The sequence below is a fragment of the Giraffa tippelskirchi genome, chromosome 8, assembly GCF_054371585.1.
Source record: "Giraffa tippelskirchi isolate mGirTip1 chromosome 8, T2T-mGirTip1v1.2.pri, whole genome shotgun sequence".
Lineage (NCBI taxonomy): Eukaryota > Metazoa > Chordata > Mammalia > Artiodactyla > Giraffidae > Giraffa > Giraffa tippelskirchi.
Genome location: NC_137282.1, coordinates 96589679 through 96597317, shown reverse-complemented (window position 1 = coordinate 96597317; position 7639 = coordinate 96589679). Strand labels below are relative to the sequence as shown.

At 42.2% G+C, this 7639-nt stretch overlaps 1 protein-coding gene across 1 annotated transcript in view; it reads left to right on the top strand.

Annotated features, from left to right (window-relative positions):
* Positions 1-6718: 6718 nt before the first annotated feature.
* The window catches only part of MIER3 (MIER family member 3), a 127406-nt gene continuing 126485 nt past the window's right edge, over positions 6719-7639 (top strand). The window contains exon 1 of the mRNA XM_081517939.1: positions 6719-7016. The gene's annotated coding sequence lies outside the window, so the exon portion shown is untranslated. The remainder of the gene's footprint in view (positions 7017-7639) is intronic.

The window sequence follows — 7639 nt, the reverse complement described above, 5'->3', positions numbered from 1 at the left end:
CCAATGGCTCAGTGGGTAAAGAATCTGCCTGCAATACAGGAGACATGGAAGACACAGATTTGATCCCTGGGTTGGGAAGATAACCCGGAGGAGGAAATGGCAACCCACTCCAGTATTCTTGCCTGGGAAATCCCATGGACAGAGGAGCTTGGCAAGCTACAGCCCAAAGGGTCGCAAAGAGTCTGATTCGACTGAGCGACAAAACACGACGAGTATATCACTAGAGCTTTAATTTGGATTTCTTTGATTATTAATGAGTTCCAGCATATTTTCATATGTCACTGGCCATTTGTGTATCTTTTTATGTGAGGTGACTTTCAAGTCTCCTGCCCATTTTTTCATGGAGACAACTTTTAAAAAATTGAGTTTTTTTATGGGAGTTCTTTTTTTTCTTTAACATATCTGAGATATGACAACAAGCTTAGTTTTTCTGTGGCATGTGGTCTCTTCCTGCACCAGGGATAGAACCCTGGTACCCTGCTTTGGCAGGCAGATTCCTATCCACTATACCACCAGGGAAGTCCCTCCAATCTTCTTAAATGGTTTTTGACTACTCTTAGCCATTTGCATTTTCATGTAAATTTTAGTATTATCTTCTCAAGTTACAAAATTCTTGTTGAGATTTTGGTTGAATTTATATTGAACTGAAAGTCAATTTAGGAAGACTTGACATCTTTTTAACATTAAGCCTGCTAATTTAAGAACATGCTATATCCCTCTATTTTGCTTTTAAAAAATTTATCCCAATAACATTTCATTTGCTGAATTTGCTACCACATATTTGATGTCTTGAAAGTGTAGATAATTGTCTTTTAAAAAACTTATTTTCTATTTGTTGCTAGGTATCAAGATAGAATTGAGCTTTGTATTTCACACCCATCAATTTTATTTTATTAAAAAAAATTATTTATTTGGCTATGTAGGATCTTTGTATGTGGGCTCTTTCATTGTGGCAAGCAGGCTCAGTAGTTGCGGCTTGTGGGCTTAGTTGCCCTTCGTCAGGTGGGATATTAGTTCCCTAACCAGGGATTGAACCCACATCTCCTGCATTGAAAGGCGGATTCATAACCACTTGACCACCAGAGAAGTCCTGTACCCATCAATTTTAATGAAATTTTATTAATTCTAATTTATCTATGGGCTATTTTGAATTTGTATGTTTAAAATTATAGTATTTGACATTAATCACACATATTGTTTCAGTTCCAATCATTGTAACTTTTATTTCTTTTTCTTGGTGCTGCCAAAATCTTGGCTCTGTGTGCCCTGATGCCGAACAGAAACAGGGAGACAGAGTTATGGAGGAGAAAGAAAGAATAGCTCTATTTCTTTGCCAGGCAGAGGGGGAACATATTAGGCTAGTGCCTCAAGAACTGTGATCCCTCTCTCTGGGAAACAGGGAGAGGTTATATAGTCAGTCAGGGCTATGTGATAAGGGTTAAGGCAGTAACAGTCTTGTATTCTTTCTTCTGCAAAGCTTCGAAAAGATGGGCTTGCGGACAGGTTTATGGTGTGTGAAGAGTACCAGGTGGTTAGGTCTCCTAACCTTGATGAGATTCTCTGGTCCCTTTACTCTTGTCTCAGGTGGTTTCATGGCTGTTCCTACCTTGATCAGCAACTGTTCTGTCTTTTGGAACTCAGAGAAGGTCATGAAGACTGACGTTTTACCTGTAAGAAATGGGGGACGAAAAGTTCTCTGGGCCTGGGAGTTCCACAGGGCCCTGCTTGGCATCACTTACTAGTGCAACATTGAATGGAGAGCAGACATCCCTTTCCCATTCTTACCTCAGAGAGAAATCTTTCAACATTTTACTGATAGGTATACAGTTGCTCTAGGTTTTTTTGAAGATATCAATTGTCATATTATGTAAGTCCTTTTTAATCCCTAGTTTTCTTAGAATTTATTATAGATATATAATTGCAGATCTGCAATCAAAGGCTCTCCCCACTATCCCTTATTTTAAATTATTTTAAAATAACTAGTTATTTTTTAATTGAAATTTTACACAGAACTTTCATATATAGAGGATAGAAGTTGAACCTCTCCACTCTCACTCCTCCCCCCTCCTGTTCTGCCTCCTGCGGCCCGTCCGCCACCCTCCTCCTCCTTCTGCTTCTCCTTCCCCTTCTCCTTCTTCCACCAAGCAGCAGCCTCAGCAGCAGCTCTACAGAACCATTGCGTTAAACCAACTTGCTTTCTTCACATCCTTTCCTTACTGTTTAAAGCTCTTGTGCGTGTATCCTCAGTCAGTCGCGTCCAACTCTTTGTGACTCCATGGACTGTAGCCCACCAGGCTCTTCTGTCCATGGAATTTTCCAGGCAAGAATACTGGAGTGAGTTGCCACTTCCTCCTACAGGGGATCTTCCTGACCCAGGGGTCTCTTACATCTCCTGCATTGGAAGGTGGATTCTTTACCACTGCGCCACCTGGGAAGCCGAAGCATTTACATATGCAATTCAAAAAAATGGAATAATAAGTAGGTAACATCTATGGAACATTTACTTTGTGCTAGGTATGTTTGTTATTAAGGGTTTACATGGATTAACTTGTTTAATTGTCACAACTATCCTAGGAAGTACATACTATTATTAGAGATGATCTCATTTTATTTTAAAAATTATTTTATTTATTTTTGGCTGTGTTAGGTCTTTGTTACTGTGCATGGATTTTCTCTACTTGCAGCAAGCAGGGGCTACTCTTGGCAACGTGTGAGCTTCTCATTGCTGTGGTCTTCTTGTTGCAGAGCACGGGCTCTAGGTACATGGGCTTCAGTAGTTGTGGCTCACAGGCTTAGTTGTCCCCTGAGCAGGGACTTAGTCCCTTAGTTCCCAGACCAGGGGCTGGACCAATGTCCCATACGTTGGCAGGCTAACTCTCAACCACTGCAGAACCAGGGAAGTCCTAATTTCTCATTTTATAGATGAGAAGTCTGAGGCTTGAAAAGTTAAGTAACTTAGCTCAAGATAAACATAACTAGCAAGTGGTGGATTTTATTCCATTATCTATCAGTCTTAATGGATAAACTAAGCTGTTTTCTAGTGCAGACACCTTTCATCTCCAACCAGTGTAGCTAGCTATGTTTGAAAATATCTCATGCTTTAAGTTCTAGGAACATCTGTTACATTTTTGCTTTTGCCTGCATAGCAGCACAGCTGGCTAAATAGGTGACGAAAGACACACAATGGGAGGTGACAACAAGAAGTGCTGTTTATTATTGGAAAATTTGCATCCAGGATAACACATCCCTTCTGAAAATGTAGTATTGATGCTAAATATATTAATTGGATGTCATCTTAGATGTGGTATTTATCAGAAACGGAGAGAGCTGTTTTCTCAAAACACATCACACTCAATGATCCTAATATCAGAAGCTGTTTATGTTCGTTCTAAATTACTTCGGTGGTTCAGTTTGGACCTTATCTATTAAGTATGCATTACCTCAGGTGAGTTATTTAGTTGTGTTAAAATATCTAGGGACTGAGATACTGATTTATTTTATGTTCCAATACATTGCAGTATCAACAACGCAGAACTCGGTCTTTTTTTTTCTTTTCCTTTTTCCTGGTAGAATTCCTGAAGGATTACTTCCTCTCTGTCTCTCTTTCCCCTTCCTTTGCCTCTTCTTTCCCTCTCCTTCTTTCTCTCACAAAAACCAATTATTGTATTTACTTTCAGAGATTCCTTCTTTGGGTTTTGTTTGTTTTTTGGCAGCACTGGGTGTTTGTTGCTGTGCTTGGACTCTTTGTTGAGGTTGGCAGGCTCTGGAGCACATGGGCTTAGAAGCTGCGGTGCACAGGCTTCTCTGGTTGTGGTGTGTGGGTTTAGTTGCCTGGAGGCATGTGGGCCCAGGAATTGAACCTGTGTCCCCTGCACTGGCAGGCGTATTCTTAACCTCTGGACTGCAAGGAAAGTTGCACATTCTTTTTGTTTAACACATCTTCACCTGGAGGTGTATAACGCTGTATATTTATTTATTTGGCTGCATCAGGTCTTAACTGCGGCACATGGGATCTTCAGTTCAGTTCAGTCGCTCAGTCGTGTCCGACTCTTTGCGACCCCACGGACTGCAGCACGCCAGGCCTCTCTGTCCATCACCAACTCCCGGAGTCTACCCAAACCCATGTGCATCGAGTCAGTGATGCCATCCAACCATCTCATCCTCTGTTGTCCCCTTCTCTTCCTGCCCCCAATCCTTCCCAGCATTAGGGTCTTTTCCAATGAGTCAACTCTTCGCACGAGGTGGCCAAAGTATTGGACTTTCAGCTTCAACATCAGTCCTTCCAATAAACACCCAGGATTGATCTCCTTTAGGATGGATTGTTTGGATCTCCTTGCAGTCCAAGGGACTCTCAAGAGTCTTCTCCAACACCACAGTTCAAAAGCATCAATTCTTCGGCGCTCAGCTTTCTTCACCATCCAACTCTCACATCCATACATGACTACTGGAAAAACCATAGCCTTGACTAGACGGACCTTTGTTGGCAGACGTTAGTGGTGCATTATGTGGGATCTTTCATTGCAGCGTGGCTCAGGATCGGTAGTTGTCTTCCGCAGACTCCAGAGAGGGCTTCAGTAGTTGCAGTACTCCGGCTCGGTTACTCATAATGCTGTGTATTTAGGTGTTACACTACAATGGCATTTTTCTATTTATTTATTTACATTCGTGACCAACATTCTTCTCAAGACAAGGCAGAGAGCTCTTCTTTCTGAGTGAGAGGTATGCTGATGGAAGCCCCGCAAAGGAAACTCCACATGACCTTACCCAGGATGCACCCCCCCCTTAAAGCATGTGTCATTCTGGCTCCATTTCCTCCCGCCTTGGGCATTTCTAGTCTTTTTCACCCCTCTTCTACTCCTCCCTCCTTCCTTTACTCTGACAAAGATTCTTTTAGTTCCTCCCACTCTTCCCATCCTGAGTGTAGGTCAAGGCCAAGAGAAATAAAGTCCTAGAAAAATGTATCCATTTATTACTTGATGGGAATGAGCAAGTGAGGTGTATATATAAAAACAGCGCTTTGAGTGAAGATATGACTAATCCAGGCCTCTATCAGTCTTTAAAATTGGATTCTCCACAGACCACTGGCCATTCAGACCTTTCTCCTAGCTTTAGAACTATCTTTACTACTTAGATCCCTAAATAGTTTTGTATCTAATTCTTTTAATGTTCTTTTAAAGAAAACAAATTGTTTCTGTTAACAGCTCATGTCAGGGTTTAACGGTTTTGCTTTGATCACAGGTAATTATTTTCATGAAACACTTGGCACTGTATTCCAAGTTATTCATACATGAGTACGAGTCAGTCTTGTTTGTATTTTGTCTGCCCTGGCTGCACTTGGGGAATTAAAAAAAAAATACTGCACAAGTGCCTAGGATGCTACCAAATCAAAATTATAGGGAAAACAAGACAGATTAGTACGTACAGAAAATTGACAGAAGGATACTTCTACATACCAAATGAAAATTAAACATGAAGCTAAGTTTCTGGAGATGGGAGGTGGATTATATATGAAGACAACAAACTACTCAGCGAGAGGGGAAACCTGTAAAACAACAGGACCAGAGAGGTGGTCTGTTCTCTTAGAGTTTCCTGCTCAGCCCAAGAATTAAACTGACATAAGACAGGTTAACAGGAGGAAGACATACAAATTTTATTAGAATTTTACATATATATATGGGGATCTTCACAAGAAAATGAAAGCCCAAAGAGGTGACCCTTTAGAGAAAGAGACAATACATTTTTGAAGAATTGGTAAGACAGAGGTTTGAAGTGAAAGTGCTAGTCACTCAGTCATGTCCAACTCTTTATGACCCCATGGACTATATAGCCCACTAGGCTCCTCTGTGCATGGAATTCTCTAGGCAAGAATATTGGAGTGGGTTGCCATTCCCTTCTCCAGGGGATCTTCTGGATCAAACCTGGGTCTCCTGCATTGCAAGCAGATTCTTTACCATCTGATCCACCAGGGAAGCCCAAGAGGTTTGAAGTAGGGGCACTGCATTGTGGGGAAGTGACCAGAAAGTACACAGGGGAAACTAGCGAAAGATGAAGGGTTATTTTAGTGAGTTTTGTGTGTGTTGTTGCATGCATGTGTGCTCAGTCATGTCTGACTCTTTGCAACCCCGCGGAGTGGGGCTCACCAAGCTCCTCTGTTCATGGGATTCTCCAGGCAAGAATACTGGAGTGGGTTGCCATTTCCTCCTCCTGGGTCTCCTGCATTGGCAGGCAGATTCTTTACCACTGTGCCACCTGGGAAGCCGTTCTAGTAAGTTTATATAGATCCAATTCAGCATCAGTTTCCAGTTTCTAGTGATAAGGATGTTCTTTTCTTCCTGCTACAGGAAGGGTACCTTTCTCATGGGAGATTTTATGGCCTGTTTTTCAGTAGAAAAAGAGAGATCAGAGAGCCCTTCCTGCACCTGTTTTTTCTCAAGTGCCTTCAGTTCAAAATAATCACAATGCCAGAGTGGCGTATTTTGGGATGGTATGTCCTGAATTATTTGGAGAGATGTCTGTGTGGAAGTCAGGGGATGTTCTGAAAATCTATTGCTTAATGTACCAGATCACCTCAAAGCTTAGTGGCTGTTTATAATAGTAGTCATTTATAATTTCTTATTGTTTTCATGGGCCAGAAATTTGAGTGACTTGATCAAAGGATTCTGGCTTAGGTGTCTCATGAGGTCACAGTCAAAGGATGGCTGGGATTGATGTCAAAGACAGACAGAGACAGAGAGGAGAATTAGAAGAAAGGGAAGCCAGGCCTGAACCTTTAAAAATTTCCACCATGTATAGATGATTTGGCAGTGAATAATGAGAAGCTCTGATTGAGAGACTGAAAGGCAGTCAGGAAAGTGTGATGTCATAGTAGCAGTGGAAGAGAATGGCTTCAAAGAGGACGCCAACAGCCAACAGCCAACAGCCAACAGACGCTACTGAGAGGTCCAGTATGATGAACACTGACACGCAGAACACATATGATTTGTAGGATGGAACTTAATGGGGACTGTTTTATTCAGGTGTTGGGGGATGGATTGAAGCAGGAATGGGAAACAAGGAAATGGAGACAAGAGTGTGGACACCCTTGAGAAGTTTGGCTCTATGTAGAGTGAGAAATGGGCTCCCCTGGTAGCTCAACTGGCAAAGAATCTGCCTGCATTGTAGGAGGCCCCAATTCGATTCCTGGGTCAGGAAGATCCCCTGGAGAAGGGATAGGCTACCCACCCCAATATTCATGGGCTTCCCTGGTGGCTCAGATGGTAAAGAATACACCTGCAGTGTGGGAGACCTGAGTTTGATCCCTGGGTTGGGAAGATCTCCTGGAGGAGGGCATGGCAACCCACTCCAGTATTCTTGCCTGGAGAATCCCCATGGACAGAGGAACCTGGTGGGCTACAGTCCGTGGGGTCGCAAAGAGTTGGGCACAACTGAACAACTAAGCACAGCATAGCACAGAGTGAGAAATAAGAGCTAGGCTCTTTCTCCTCAAAGGTTGATTCAAGGATTTGCAACATCAGCATCTCTTCATCTCCTTATTAGAAATTCAGCGTCTTGGGCCTATCGAAAACATACTAAATTTGAATCTGCTGTTTAACAAGATGCCCAGGTGATTCTTATGTTTATGAAATTTTCAGAAGCACTG